The following is a 14,140-nucleotide window of genomic DNA, read 5'->3' as shown; positions in this document are numbered from 1 at the left end:
TTCCTTGTCCTGTCAGTGGTGCTTCTGCTCTGATCCCAAAATAAAGATCCCAAAATAATAACTACTTTGCCTGAGTTTCATTTCATTTCTGTTTGTTTTGCTTAATTACCATTACGGTGCTGAGAATGTCAAGAGTAAATGTTTTGGTTAGTCATTAAACACGGGTAGTAGTCTGATTTGCTGTTTTAAAGTAGGTCTTCATAAGATAGAAACACAAACACGAAGGTAGAGTATAATGTCCATTAAGGGTTATTAAAAAGGAAGAGGAGGAAGATTCAACCAACAGATTTTAAAGCGAATGCTTCTGCTTTGAGGGAGAAATATGGGATGAGAAAAATCAAGTGGGGAAACCCATCATTTAGGGAAGAAACAGAAAAAAAAAAATCCCTTCCATAAGTGCTAATTATTCTATTGCTACTAATATTACTTAGTTTCTCCACCCTTCCCTTCCCCAAAGCATCAGTTTTCTTTCTAAGATCATCATCTTACTGTAGGAGTGTTCTCATTAATTGCAAAAGGCACAGGATTAAATTCTACATTTACGCAACTTTGTCCCAAGTTGCTTTTCACTCTATTCATAGTCCTTTAAATCTGAAATGGAAAAAAAGAATATTACTTACACTGAAAGCTCCTCGAAGCACAAACAGCTTTGCTCTTACAGCTGTTCATAGGAGTTAGTGTATGAGGTCTACCCCTGTTTTCCCAGTGCTATTATGTTAGAGAACGCTTAGATGTATTGCCACAATTTCTCCTTTTCTTAAGTATTTAGGTGTTTCCTGTGTTAAAAACACAATCACAGCTCAGTACCCTGATACCATAGTAAGTGTATCAGAGTGCATATACAGTGATGCTAGCAGAAGCCAGATGCATTTCTAAGGGTTCTTAGCCACAGGTGAATCACCCAACACTGGTCTATCATTAATCCCAAATAAGAAATGCATTTGTCTGAGCTGTTACTGTTAGAACTTGGAAGGAAATTAGATGTTTGGGTTTGGGGGTTTGTGGGGTTTCATTTTATCTTTTTTTTTAATGTCTGGTATTACTTCAGTAAGTATGTACCAGACATTAATATGCTAGCTACCTTGTTTTTTTGAGTCATGTTTTTATTGCCCTTCAATTGTAAAATGTTAGTTATTGAAAGAACAGAGTAAATACAATTAAAACAAATGAGAAAGGATTTTAAAATTGATAAAGAGCATATATGTGTCATGCTAAGCACACTATCTCAAAACTGTTTAAAATGCAGAATCATGGTTCTGTTTTAGTACTTCATGAAAAGGAGAAAATGTCAACATTTTACTAGTATATATGAAAACTTGGGATATTATATGTAGAAATAGCACTGGCGCCTACAGTTAATGTTGCCAGTACTTTCTGTACAAAACTCAATTTGTTTTTGCTTTATTAAACCTTTGCTGTTTGGGCTGGAGTTGCCACTGCAAGATACCTGCCTCAGGTTGATTTTTTTTTTTTTTTTTTAAGTTCCAGCTAAAGTTCAGTCATACTGAGTCTGAAAAACAAATATTTTCACTGTCTACAAAAACCACACACTTCAGGGTTCTCAGTGGGAAGCACAAATTTGATATGCAGTGTACAGCCGTCCTCAAGACTCAAACCCAGCCACAACCTACATACCCTACTACACTTTGCTATGCTTGGGATAGGTGTGTTTGCATCTCAAATTCTCCGAAGATTTCATCTGTAGTGAGCATGCTACATCCATTTACAGCTCCTGTGTCTGGATGAACAGTGTATTGTCAAATGGATGCTTGGCCATACTCCAGTCTCCATCTTCCAGCCACCCGCTGTTCCTGAAGGACCTTGGAGAGACCACTCTGGGCCTGAAAAGGAACACGAGATGTCCACCCTCCTCAGAGATGTTCTGCTCAAGGACCACAGGAGAAACAGCCCATATTGGCAGGTCCACTTGGTCCTAAAGCACCATCAGACATCATGGGTTTCAGGGGTTAGGAAAGCAGCCTGGATTGCCTCATGGAGGGCGAGGAGGGCTGGAAAGAAGGAGGCAGAGACAGCATAAATGTACAAACAAAGATGAAGTGAATAGAAGCAAAACGAGAAAAGACAGCAAGGAAAAACTGAAATAGCAAAGTTCATAATAAAGTAACAAGCACCGTTGCCTCGGGAATTTGTCTTTGACTTAAGGAGTACTGTGACCATCTTTTTTCCGATAGCAAATGGATATGAAATCAACTGGAAAAGTCTCTGCCCTGACTCTCTGGGGGGTCAGTCTGTGGAAGGAACAGATACTGAAACTATTAGTTCAAGTGATAAGGATCTCCTCTGTGTCACTATGAAGACATAACCTTTGCTGATGACATAAATTGCGGGTCAGTGTAATTTCACACAATGTGCATTTCCAATGTACAAAGCACTCATTTTTGAAATGTCTGAATGACTTGCTTGAATTCAGGTTTGGAGCTCATGTTGACAAAGGAAATGAGTCACAAAGATGTTTTGATGTGTAAGATATTATAAGCTTGTTAAATATTCCCAAATATCAGGTCAAAGCATCCAGATTTCTCTTACCATCAGTGGGCAGTTTTGATGAACCTTGATCAATCTGTACATGAAATCCCTCTTAGGAAACAAGGAAAAAAAAAAAACAAACCAGCACAAAGCCCCCAAAACATCCACATCTGACAGAGATATTAATCACTCTTCATTAGAATCCATATGCTAAAGTTACAAAGACCATAGAAGTATTCCAAGAGAATTAATATTGTTGTATTCAATAAAAAGTCAGTATGGAGGTAAAATGGAATAAGTAAATAGTAAAGCTTCTAAAAAGTACTGAGTGCCTGCTTCATTTCCTTGGAGAGGCAGGAATCCTCTGGAAACAAAGCTCATGCTCATGTATTAAATTAGTATGTCACCATTAACATTATTCAGTACATATGTAGAAACAGCTGAATTAAATCACTCTAAATCTTGTCATTTGCAAACTTCTAAGTGCTACTTTGAAACAATATCTTTTAAAATATATTATTCTCCTTATAGCTTAAAATAGAACAATTCTAAATTAAAAAAAAAAACAAACAACCAACTAATAAGTAGTATATTTCTGAGATACTTAAGGAAGTTATAAAAGCTAACATTGTAATTGTACCTTTCTAAAATGACACCCCATTTCTCAACAGAAATGTGACAGAGGTATTTTTTCTTAGGACATTATTACAGCATCAGTGTTTGCCTTTACTTTGTTGTGTTTTTTTTTTCCTTCAGTTTGGATTTTGAATATTATAACTTTCCCCTCTCCCCGCTTTCTCTCTGACTTCTCTGTTTTTCCTTTGGCACTCTCTCTCTTGTTCATTGTACCACTATATCCATGGGCTGAAAGAGGAAATTAGTCTGGAAGGTGAACTTTAATGGTCATCTAGCCCAGCCTCCTGCTCAGAACCAGGCCTAATTGGATCAGGTTGCTCAGGGTTGTGTCCACTTGCGGTTTGAACATTTCCAGGGGTGGAAATCCCACTGTCTCTTTGGGTGTGCCATGGCATTTGAATGCCCTTCTGGTAAAAAAAGCTTCTAATATGTAATCAGAATTCAGTGTGTTCCAACTTTTCCCTATCACTGCATTCCCATCACCATGCACCTCTGTGAATGGCACCACCATTTTTGTGTCTCTGGTAAGGAAATGGTAAGATCTCCTTGAGCCTTTACCTCTCTGAGCTCAATTTAACCCATCTCTTTCAGCTTCTTCCCACACATCAAGTGCTCTTGGCTGTCTTCATTGCCATGTGCAGGACTCACATCTTTCCTGCACTGGGGAAGCAAAATTCTGGGCAGAGCACTCTAGAAAGTGTCTCCCAAGTGCTGAACAGTGGTGGTGGATTGCCCTCTCAGACCTGCTGCTCACATTTTTGCTCAGGTAACCCAGGATGCTGTTGGCCCGCTTTGCTGCAGGGGAAAGCTGCTGGCTCTTGTTCAGCTTGCTGCCTACTTTGACCACCAGGTTGTTTCGTGCAGAGCTGCTTCCTAGCAGGTCATACCCCAGCCTATACTGGTACATGGGATAATCCCACCCCAAGGTGCATTCTTGAACTGTGTGAGTTTCCTGCCAGACCATTGTTTCAGCCTGACCAGGTCATTCAGAACCACAGTCCTGCCCTCATTGGCCAGTCCCCCCTCCAGCTCAGCGTTCTCTGAAGATTTGCATAGTGCTCCTCATGCTTTCATAAGTCACAGCTCCAACAACTGTATACCTAGTCAAGGGTCCTTCTAGGATGGAGAGATTGACCCAAATGATAGACACTGCATAAGGGGAACTGAGGGAGACAAGCCTTTTCCCCCTTCAGTCGCAAACAGGACGCTTACAGGAGAGCCGTAACAAGCAGTCAAAACTCAAATGTACCCAGTGGGCTGCTTTCTCTGTTGTCAGTTCTTTGCAGTGTCAGTAGGAAGAACTGTATAGCAGAGGTCCTAGAGGAGGTTCCAGCCCTGCAATCTTTAGACAAGTATCCATGCAAGCAAGATGTTGATTTCTGTAGGACTTCTTCCATTGTGCATAGTATCTTTGGATCAGACCCTGAGATAATAGCAGTAGTACTGAGGCAGCAGTTCACTTCTCTTTCCTTGAAGTGGGATAGGGTCTGAATTATGCATGGGCTGAGGTCACTGCTGCTAGCATGCTTGGTTTTAAATTAGATTCTAAAGCCAAATAGCACCCGAACTGGGAAGTACATCACCACCACCTAAAAGCTACTGCATTTTCCTTAACCACAGTGAGCCTGTCACTACGCAGCAGAAGAAAACATTTAGTTTCTCAGTAGTGGTTTAGTACTGGCTGTGCCACAAAATGCACAGTAACTTAGAAAAAAATGAAGCAGGTACCAAAAAAAAAGCATGGGAAAAGTTTATCTTAGTAGGAAGAGAAAATAGTGTTATTACCATGCAAGAAAACAAAATGTTATTTCATTTAAAGACTGTGATGAAGCTGAATGTGACTTATTAAAAGAAAACAAAAAAGGTAAGTGTAAACTACTCTTTGCAACAGGTGGTAGATACAGCAAGAGAAAATGTATGATTAAGCCAGTGACACACAGAAAATTCAATGTGACTGATGTACCCAGAACTAAGGAGATGAGCAACATCACTGCAAATTTTAATATCCTTTTCTTTTGCAGAGGCTGGGATTGTAAAAATGTTATCTCCTGACATATCATCACCTCCTATGGTCAAATGAGCTACTGCAAAACCTCCCAGACATCATATCTGAGAAAGTGTATTTGTTCTGCTTGTTGATACCTTTTGGAATTTCTTTCACAATATTTTGAATCTTTCCCCAAATTGTTATCATTTGTACATCTGACTGAGTGCATTTCCTCAGTCATATATTGTAACACTTCTCATATGCCCTTGAGCATCAACAGAAACACATTTTTCATTGGCTGGATTGATGTTGCTGGTTTTTTCATTGTATTTGTAATGTGACATTCCATTTTGTTTTGTTTTCTGTTTTCTGTTTTTTGTTTGTTTTGTTTTTTGTCCTGGCACTTCACTTAAAATGGCAAAGTATTTAGAGAGCAAGCTTTATTCGGCTGTATTTAAAGAGAATGCCTCTAACTGCAATGTTAGAGCTAATCTCATTGAAATTAATGACAAAAATCAGCATTTGAAAAAAGGGATATATATATAGGAACTTACAAAACGCAGCAAGGAATCATTGTTTGCACTATATCTATGCACCTTGATTACTTTGGTCAATGCGGAGGTCACCTAGAAAGCCATTCCTACCCAGCATCCATACTATGGATCTAGCTCTGCTGCTAGTGGGAAGGACAGCCAAGGCTGGAAGTTTTGCTGCTATTCCAGGTGTGAGACAGATCCCAGGTCTTTGCTCTTTCAGGCTTTTTCCTTCCTGTGGTCCATTTGGCACCACAAATACCAGGCACAAAATGTCCCCCAAAGGCAATTCTGTTCCCTCTTCCTAAATTCCAGCCCTTTGGCTGCTTATATTTCCTCTTTTTCTGTGTTGCCCTTAAGTAGAAATGCAGATGAGGAAGGGCAGCTAACCCTTGTTGAGAATCCTGGAGGCTAATTCTAAATCTCCCCCATCTCCCCCTTTTTCCCTCCCCCCCCCCCCCCCCCCCCTTAGTAGTCTAGCAAGGGCATTGTTTTATTATTATATGGGAGAAGTACAGTTGTGCTCTTTGCACTGCCTTCAAGCAAATTTTTCTGATCTTTCTCCTGAATGAGGGAAAGGACAGTCTCTTGGCTGTTGTTTAGGATACCTGAGCTGTTTGGGTTTTTGTTAATACCCTGAGACTCTGTAACACATATTTTAGACCCATCCTGTGTCTTGTGGTCTCCTCTTAGATCTGATTAACTTCATGCATGTTTAACATTTAAGAAAAACAAAATTGAGACCTAGAAATTCCCTTTCCTTCTGCACCCTCCTCCACATTGTGTATTTATCACTTGTTTTTAGCCAAGAAGCAGTGTTCCAGTTGTTTTCTTGTTCATATTAAGACTGCCAGTAAAAGATTTGCATTTGGTTTCACTCAGTCATATAAGAAAAAGTAAAGGGAAGCTTGCAGTAAGAAACACAGCTGAGAAAGGCTTGCAGTGAGCAGTTTTAAGAACTTAAATTCTTAAGAAAATCAAATACAAAGCTTTAGCAAATAGGGCTTTTTTTTTTAAGACTGAGAAAACAGTGATTGTTAATTAGGACACTAAGCTATTTTTAAGAGTTTTGCTCATCAAAAGCCTTCATTTTCATAAAGAAACAACACACACAAAATAAAGTTTCAAAATAAAACCATAAAAATGGATTTGAGACAAAGTTTGAGTGAAAAAAAAAACAACCCAAACCCAGAAACTACACCCAACCAAAACCAACCAAAAAAGTCTTACATGGAAGATGACTGCTGCATTTTCTTTTAATGTGGGCTTCTCTCCAATGGCTGATTAGGTAAATTGCTCAGTCCCCTAGCCTACTTAATTCTGCAATGAAAATTCACCGGTCACATCACTGAAAACACAGTGAGTCACTTTTCTGATGTCTGTTTACTACAGTCCTGTGTTTTTTCCTTCACTGGATGTCTCTGCTTCAAGAAATATGAAGAATGAAGGAGGCTGTCATGGTCTATTGAAAGATGTCAAGGCACTTTTGATGTCTTCAAGATCCTTGTTCATTTGGAGTAAAGCATCAGTTATGAAACGTGGGACCAAAGAGCTGGTGAAGAAACTGAAATTAGTAGAAACAATAGTACAATATGACTTACAAAAAAATGATTTATAATTCAAAAGACAAAAATAGCTCACACCAATGTCCAGTGTATTAAATCTACCTTCACTGGAGCACAAAGCACTCATGAGAGAAAAGACATATGTCAAATACAGTATACAATAGATTGAAGAAAAATCACTTTGACTAACATGAAATTTAAACCCAGACCGAGATTCTTTGCATATCCCAAACTCTTATTGGTTTGAGTAGATGAATACGTTAGGAATGCAGACTAGGTGCAGAACAAGCAGTGGTAATAAATATCCCATACCTTTTTTGCAGTATTATTTCATTCCTCTTTCTTCCCTTCACAGCCCCATCAAACATCTGGATTTTGGCATCGCTTTTTAAAAATCAATAAATAAAAAAAAATCAAGATGCTTTTCGATTTTCAGGAGTGCAGGGGTGTGCTGAGATTTTCCCTTTTCTTTTACCACTTGCAGAAACATTATATAATCCCCACAACCTTATATTCATCTGACCACAGACCACAGTGGGCTGACAGCCAGCTGCTGGCACCAGTGCTGCTGGTTTTGTCCTGCTGCTGGAGTCTTGGCTGTAAGCAGAAGCATACTAAGAACAGATGTCTGTGGTATGCTGCTCATTTTGAGATGAATCCTTACAGACCTATGCATCCCTCCATCTCCAAAATGTGGGTTAGAAATTGCCTTTCTGTTTTGAGTAGGATTCAGCTGTTTAAAGAGTCCCATTAGGGGAAAGGATGAAGGAACCAATTCACAAATGGATGCAGCCTGAATGTGCAAGTAGCATTAGCAACCAAGGCAGCCATGTGCTGGGTGATTGCCTTTGCATGAAGGGAACTGCAGGTTGGGAGTGTAGGTCTGGGGTCTGAGAAGAACATATTCCTTAACTGTGTTGCATCTTATGTCTGGCTCTGTAAAAGTAGCATTTGGGATCTGGAAACTGACTGGAAATAGTGACACTATACAGAAACCAAATTAATTCTCAGAAGTGTGAAAGAAGGATGTGAGACAGGAGTTGGTTGGAAATGTTTGTTTTTCCTTTTAGCCTACATCAACTCTTATCCCCCAACTCTGCCTCCCCCCTTGAAATAGTGTGCCTGACAGGGTAGTTCTCTACGTGAATGCCAATGATTTTACAGCAGTGTTGGGTCAGCCTCTCTCATCTATAGCAATTCACTTTACATTGCTCCGGCAAAGTGCAATGACGTAAAGATATCCTGATGCAAAAGAAAACAATGTCTAGCCTCTTTTGTGATTTACAGCACCAATTCCTACTCTGGAAGGAGTATTCACAGACTCTAGGTTAGACATGTCTTTAGTGCCCTGGCAGACAGAGGCAGCTGTTTCCCTCTTTGCATTCCATCTGGCAGAGAACAGGGCTGGAAACAGCCTCACAGGCTGCCAGAAGAAAGTTAGCAGAGAGCTGGAACTTTGAAACACTGTAGAATTTGGCCTGACTATTACCAATAAAAATAGAAATTATTTTCAAAGTATTTACCCAGAATTCTCCACTCTGCTATTTTAAGTGAGTTGCTCAATTTTGTTGTCTACAACCAACCAAAGTTTTAAATTTATGGGGTTTTGGGGTTTCTGGGTGTGGGGTGTTTCTTTTGGGGTTTGTTTGTTTTTTTTTCTTCTTTTAAGTTTCAGCTTTATGGAAATTGTGTGACATCTTTGAGGGTTGGGATAAGATCCAAACTGTCTGTGCCACAATTATTTTCAAACCTTGCTGAATTGTATGACAACTTTAGCTTAACACCAGTATTTTTCTTCAACACATAAGCATAAGATGGTGCTGTGTATGAACAAGTATCCATGGGCATGATAAACTAGCATCTCCGTATTCACTTGGAGTGACTCCATGTCTCTGGCTTTAAAACTATGCAAATTCAAATTTGCCATACTGAATTTGTCTCCTCTTCCCACTTCAAGAAAGAAGAAAGAAGAACATGAATTTCAAAATGTAGTATCAAAATGTGCTGGTTTTTTTTTTCCAAATTATTTTCTTAATTAAAATGAATGAATTATGTGGCATAGTATTTCCCAATGGGAGGAGGACACAAAGGTCTGCTCTGAGAATTAGAAATAGCCATGCAAATTGGAGACAATAACTTCTGTCAAATATTTAGCAGCCTTTCTATCGCAAAGCACTTTAAAATGATTACTCTGACTTCTACTGTATTTGCTTATTTCTTGTATTAATAAGCCATATGCATTTGGTCTTGCTTTTGGAGGCTGTTATATTTGCATTTGGGAATTTAAAATACAATGTAATGTAATGTGTAGCAGGAGTTTAATAAGGTTTTCTGAAAGCTGCTGGATCAGGCTGACCTTTCATACTTAGGAGGCTGGGAACTCTGCCTTTTCTTTGCTTCAGAACTATGTTTTTTTCTTCAGAAAGAGAGTACAGAGAAATTAAAAGAAAATACAGCAACCTTCCAAACCCCTGTATACTTACAGCTTTGAGGAAAGCTGATGAAAAGTTGGGGAAGTAATACGAAGAAATGAAATGGGAAGTTAAGAAGGCTGGAATGGAAGCTGAAGAAGAGTGGACATTAAATGTCAAGGATCCTGAACAGAAATAAAAAACAACAAAAAACCAACCAAACAAAAAACAACCACCAGGAATACCTACAAGATGATGAAAAAAAAAAAAGAATAATTGCGTTCCAGGAGCAAGGTTGAACTTCTAAACTGAAACTGCAGAAATGTCAGTGCAATGCAGTGAGACTTGTAAACTTGTGACCACATTAAGAGTAATATGTTGTGGAAACTCAGATGTACTCATATATTACTGAATTCAAGAGTCTGGATACCTGATAGGTATCCAAACTTATCCTGCAAAGCATCTAAGTTGTCAGAGCAAAGTCTAATACTAGTGAAAGCTATAACTCTATTCAAAACATTACCTCCCCACCCCACGCTGCCAAACGTAAAAAGGCAGCACTACACTGTATATGCTAGCATCAGAGGAGACACCACATCCAATAACACCGATACTGTAAATATGAGAATGACAAAACTGAGAGAAGCAATGGCACTCAGCTCATACCATGACAATGAAGAGCCGTAAAGTTGTAGAGCAAAGAATATGGTAGGTGGAAAGACAGAAAACTGCAAAAGATATGGGAAGACACTAAGGAAAACACTAACCTACAGTTTAAATAATATATATCTCGACCAAAAGAGAGAGAATTAATGAGATGGAATATGCAATAATGCATTTGGATCACCTAGAAACCCACTGCACAGTCTTGAATAAAACACTGTTACTGGGGGATTATTCCATATTTCTTGATGTGTTATCAGCAATAAAGAAGGATGACAAAATGGAGTCTGCATTTAGGTAAAGGTGATTAAATTTGATTTTAAATATAAAATTGCAATCTGAATAGTTGTCACTATTAAAAATACTAGCACACAAAGAAGAAAATACGCAAACCCCCATTGTGACTGTTTACTAGCCCATTAACACATTTAATTTATTTTTTTGGGTCAAGCTTTGAGAATACTAGGCAATGTGGCATTGTCTACATCATTATTAGACATATAAATTCTCCACATATCCACCAAAGAATCTAAAAGGCAGTATAAAGTAAACTGTCCATGGGATGCATCTGCAAATTTTTCAAGGCTCTGAAAGAGGAGGTACAATGCAGAGGTGATGCTACCAGCACTGTCTTTGCTTTAAACTTCATTAATGTTTACAATAAAGGTGCTTAGAATAGCAGTTTAGCACTAAGAAATTAAAAATCTTTAAAACGTTTAATAAAAAATGAAAATTATTATTTTAATACATTTACATACCCTAGGGCTTAAAAGAAAAGAAGGTAAAAATGTATGTGGGATTAAAATGAAATTATAAAATTTAAGGGTCTTTAGATCCTTGGAAGATAATTTACTATTGATAGACATTGACAGAGTGAGGGTCAGGAAGGAAGCCATTTAAAAAATGGGAAGTTTCTTTCTCAGGGGAACAACAGCTGTGGACTGTTTCCAGTAACTTCTTATGAGAATAAGGCCAAGAAATAAGGACCAGCGTTTTACCAGAAGACATATCTCACTGTTTGAAGCAGTTAAAAAAAAGACAAAAAGGGCACAGAACAGTAGGAAGTGAGGAATATTAGTATTAGCATTCTGTATGTTGCATATGCTGAATTTCTGGAAGGCACTTTTAGGCTCCCTTTCTATATGCTGAAGAAATCAATGTCATGAATACTTGATTTCCTTTTGGAAGGGCTATGAAGGCTGAACAACATTTTTAGCCATCTTATATCTCAAGCTCATGTAGTTTCTGAGAATAGCCACGTAGATGATGATGAATTGATAGATTCCAAAATACTGTAATTGAAACAATATACACTTTGTACAACCAGAGAAGATGATAAAGCAGCAGAAACATTTTATTAGGATTATTTTATATTTTATTAACAACTTGATTGATTGTGAGTTCTTGTATTTCATAAATGAGACTGCTACATTATCCATATTCTGCTATATCACATATCATTATTTCACTATCACAGAAATACAGCAACAGTATCCGATGCTGATTTGTTGGCCCAAAGTCTTCCCACAGCACATCATGATGCACTGTTCCTAAGAGCTGGATGTTGACTCTGGTCTAAAAAGAGACTTGCTAAAATCCTCAGTAATTAGGTATTTCTTCTACTGACTGTATACTCTTAGAAGCTCATGTTTGTTATTTACTGCTACCTACATACTGAATAATTACACTCAGTAAATTGTTTCCTGCTATGCCTTTCTCAGATGGTTGGATAAGATTAGTCACAGCAGAAGGTACCTTCATCCTTTTAAAATATGAATAATATGAATAGAATAATATGAATAGCATTGATCGCCACTGTTCCCTTCAATTTACTTTGTTGTGGTGCAGAATCAAACATTTAATTTAAACACTGGTAAAAATGAATGTCTGCACTTCAGCAGGGAGGTTCCAATGAAGCAACATGTATTCAGCAGCAGGACCTGCTGAAGGTCCTGTTTAGCTACATGTCAAACATTTTGGTAATTGCGTTCATAGGCAATGAGGTTTTTTATAACTCTATTAACCTTGATACAGATCAGGATAAATAAATCAGAAAATATGGGCCTGTATATAAATGGAAAAACTTTTCTCAATTGACTATAAATTCTATAATTTTGTGTACTAATATGGAACTCCTAAAAGAAGTATAGTTAGATGTCTTAGCCACTTTGAAATGCCTAAGTTCACTTTGAAATGAAAGTAAACTTTAGTTGTGGTATTGTCATTGGGTTGCTACTCTCCCTTCTCATTTCAAAGGTGTTGGATGAAATGAATATCCTGTGGGGCACGCTGAGAGGGACTTCAGTGCCTTAAATGTATCACTGTTAATGTATCTTCTTGTGAACACCTTGGTACTCTAGTCCTATTCAGGTAAGTTTAGACGCATGAAGTACAACTATTAGCAAGAATCCTGGTATTGCTATCTTCTATCAGACTTTGTTTGTCAGCCAGACTTCTTTTATAATAGTTGATCTAATAGTTTTAGACTTGAGCGTTGTGCATAGATTGCTACTGAATAGTCACAATAAAGAAATAATAGATTACAGTGCTGAGCTATGATAGTTGGCATAGAAAAACTGAATTGTCATTTTGGTTAATCATCAGACTCTGAAACAGTTATGTCTTTCAGACCAGAGTCCTTTTTAAAATGTTTTTCCCCATGTTAGAACTCAGTGAGTCAGAGATAAACTAAAACCTACTTGGAATAAAGGTAAAGGAGGTTGCAACATTGGCTCATCAGCATTTTTTTTTTTAATAGCAGTAATTTTGTGCAGATAAGAGGATGTGCATATGTTCTTATATACCAGTGGTAGTTAGATATACTACCGATGGTAGGCTTATTAATGTATCTTTTCAAGATTTGTAACGCTCTATATCTTTTAGCAGCTTCACACACCTGCCATTTAATTAAAACCAACTGCTTACCAGAAGAATATTTCATTCTTTGGTCTCCGAGTGTTAATGATCTCTTCAGACATTTACATTCTCTAAAGCCAAGGCTGCACAATGATATATCCATCTTCTGCACTGTGCAGTTGGTTTGGTTTTTGTTTAGGTTGACTGGACACCTGACATCTGCAGCTCATCAGGGCACTTTTGTCCAGGTGGCATCAAACCACCCTGAAATTATATGGTTATTGCTTTTGGAAGTGAATTCATTCTTAATTTCCAGCTAGGTCTGAGCTTGAGAGGTTTCTGGTTATCTCACTTTGAAATCATTTGGTCAGGTGTCAAATGCTCATTCATACAGTTGAAGAGGCTTAAAAATATTATTTATTTAAATGCTTTCTTGTGGATCCTTACAGTTAGACTCAGCGTAATTAGGGGGCTAAGTCTGCTCAAGCTAATTTTAATGACAAAACCCCAATTAACATCACTGGAAGGAATACCAAGTCCTGGTTTCTTTGCTAGTGTCTATGTATACACACACAGGAACTGCTTCATTCATCACTGACACTCAGCTGTCGCTGTCTGTCTAGAACAGGCATCATCGCCAGTAAAATGTCATTTTATTATTAGCCTTTCAGAGCAATGCCCAGACTTCTTGCTTAATTTATGGTTGCTGCTTTATTTCCAATGTTATAATGTCCTTAAGTGTACATCTTCCAGACTGAGATATGCTGCTGTTTCTGGGGAAAAAAAATAAAAAAATAAAAAATTAATCTAATCTGGGAAAAAAGGATGCTGTTTTCTTTCAATGGATAAGAATAAATACAAATAAAGTAACTGTGTCTGATTATATGAATCATAGCACTGGCAGACAAGGGTTTTATTTAGTTCCCTGTAGAATTAGGATAAAGGTGGTCAAAGGATTTGCAACTTCTATGTGCTGGCGTTCTCTTTAAAGTGTGGAAGAAA

This window comes from Pezoporus wallicus, unplaced genomic scaffold (assembly GCF_028554395.1).
Source record: "Pezoporus wallicus isolate ANWC-B61680 ecotype Strahan unplaced genomic scaffold, APGP_CSIRO_Pwel_v1 contig_1438, whole genome shotgun sequence".
Classification (NCBI taxonomy): domain Eukaryota; kingdom Metazoa; phylum Chordata; class Aves; order Psittaciformes; family Psittacidae; genus Pezoporus; species Pezoporus wallicus.
This window is presented reverse-complemented; position numbering follows the sequence as displayed.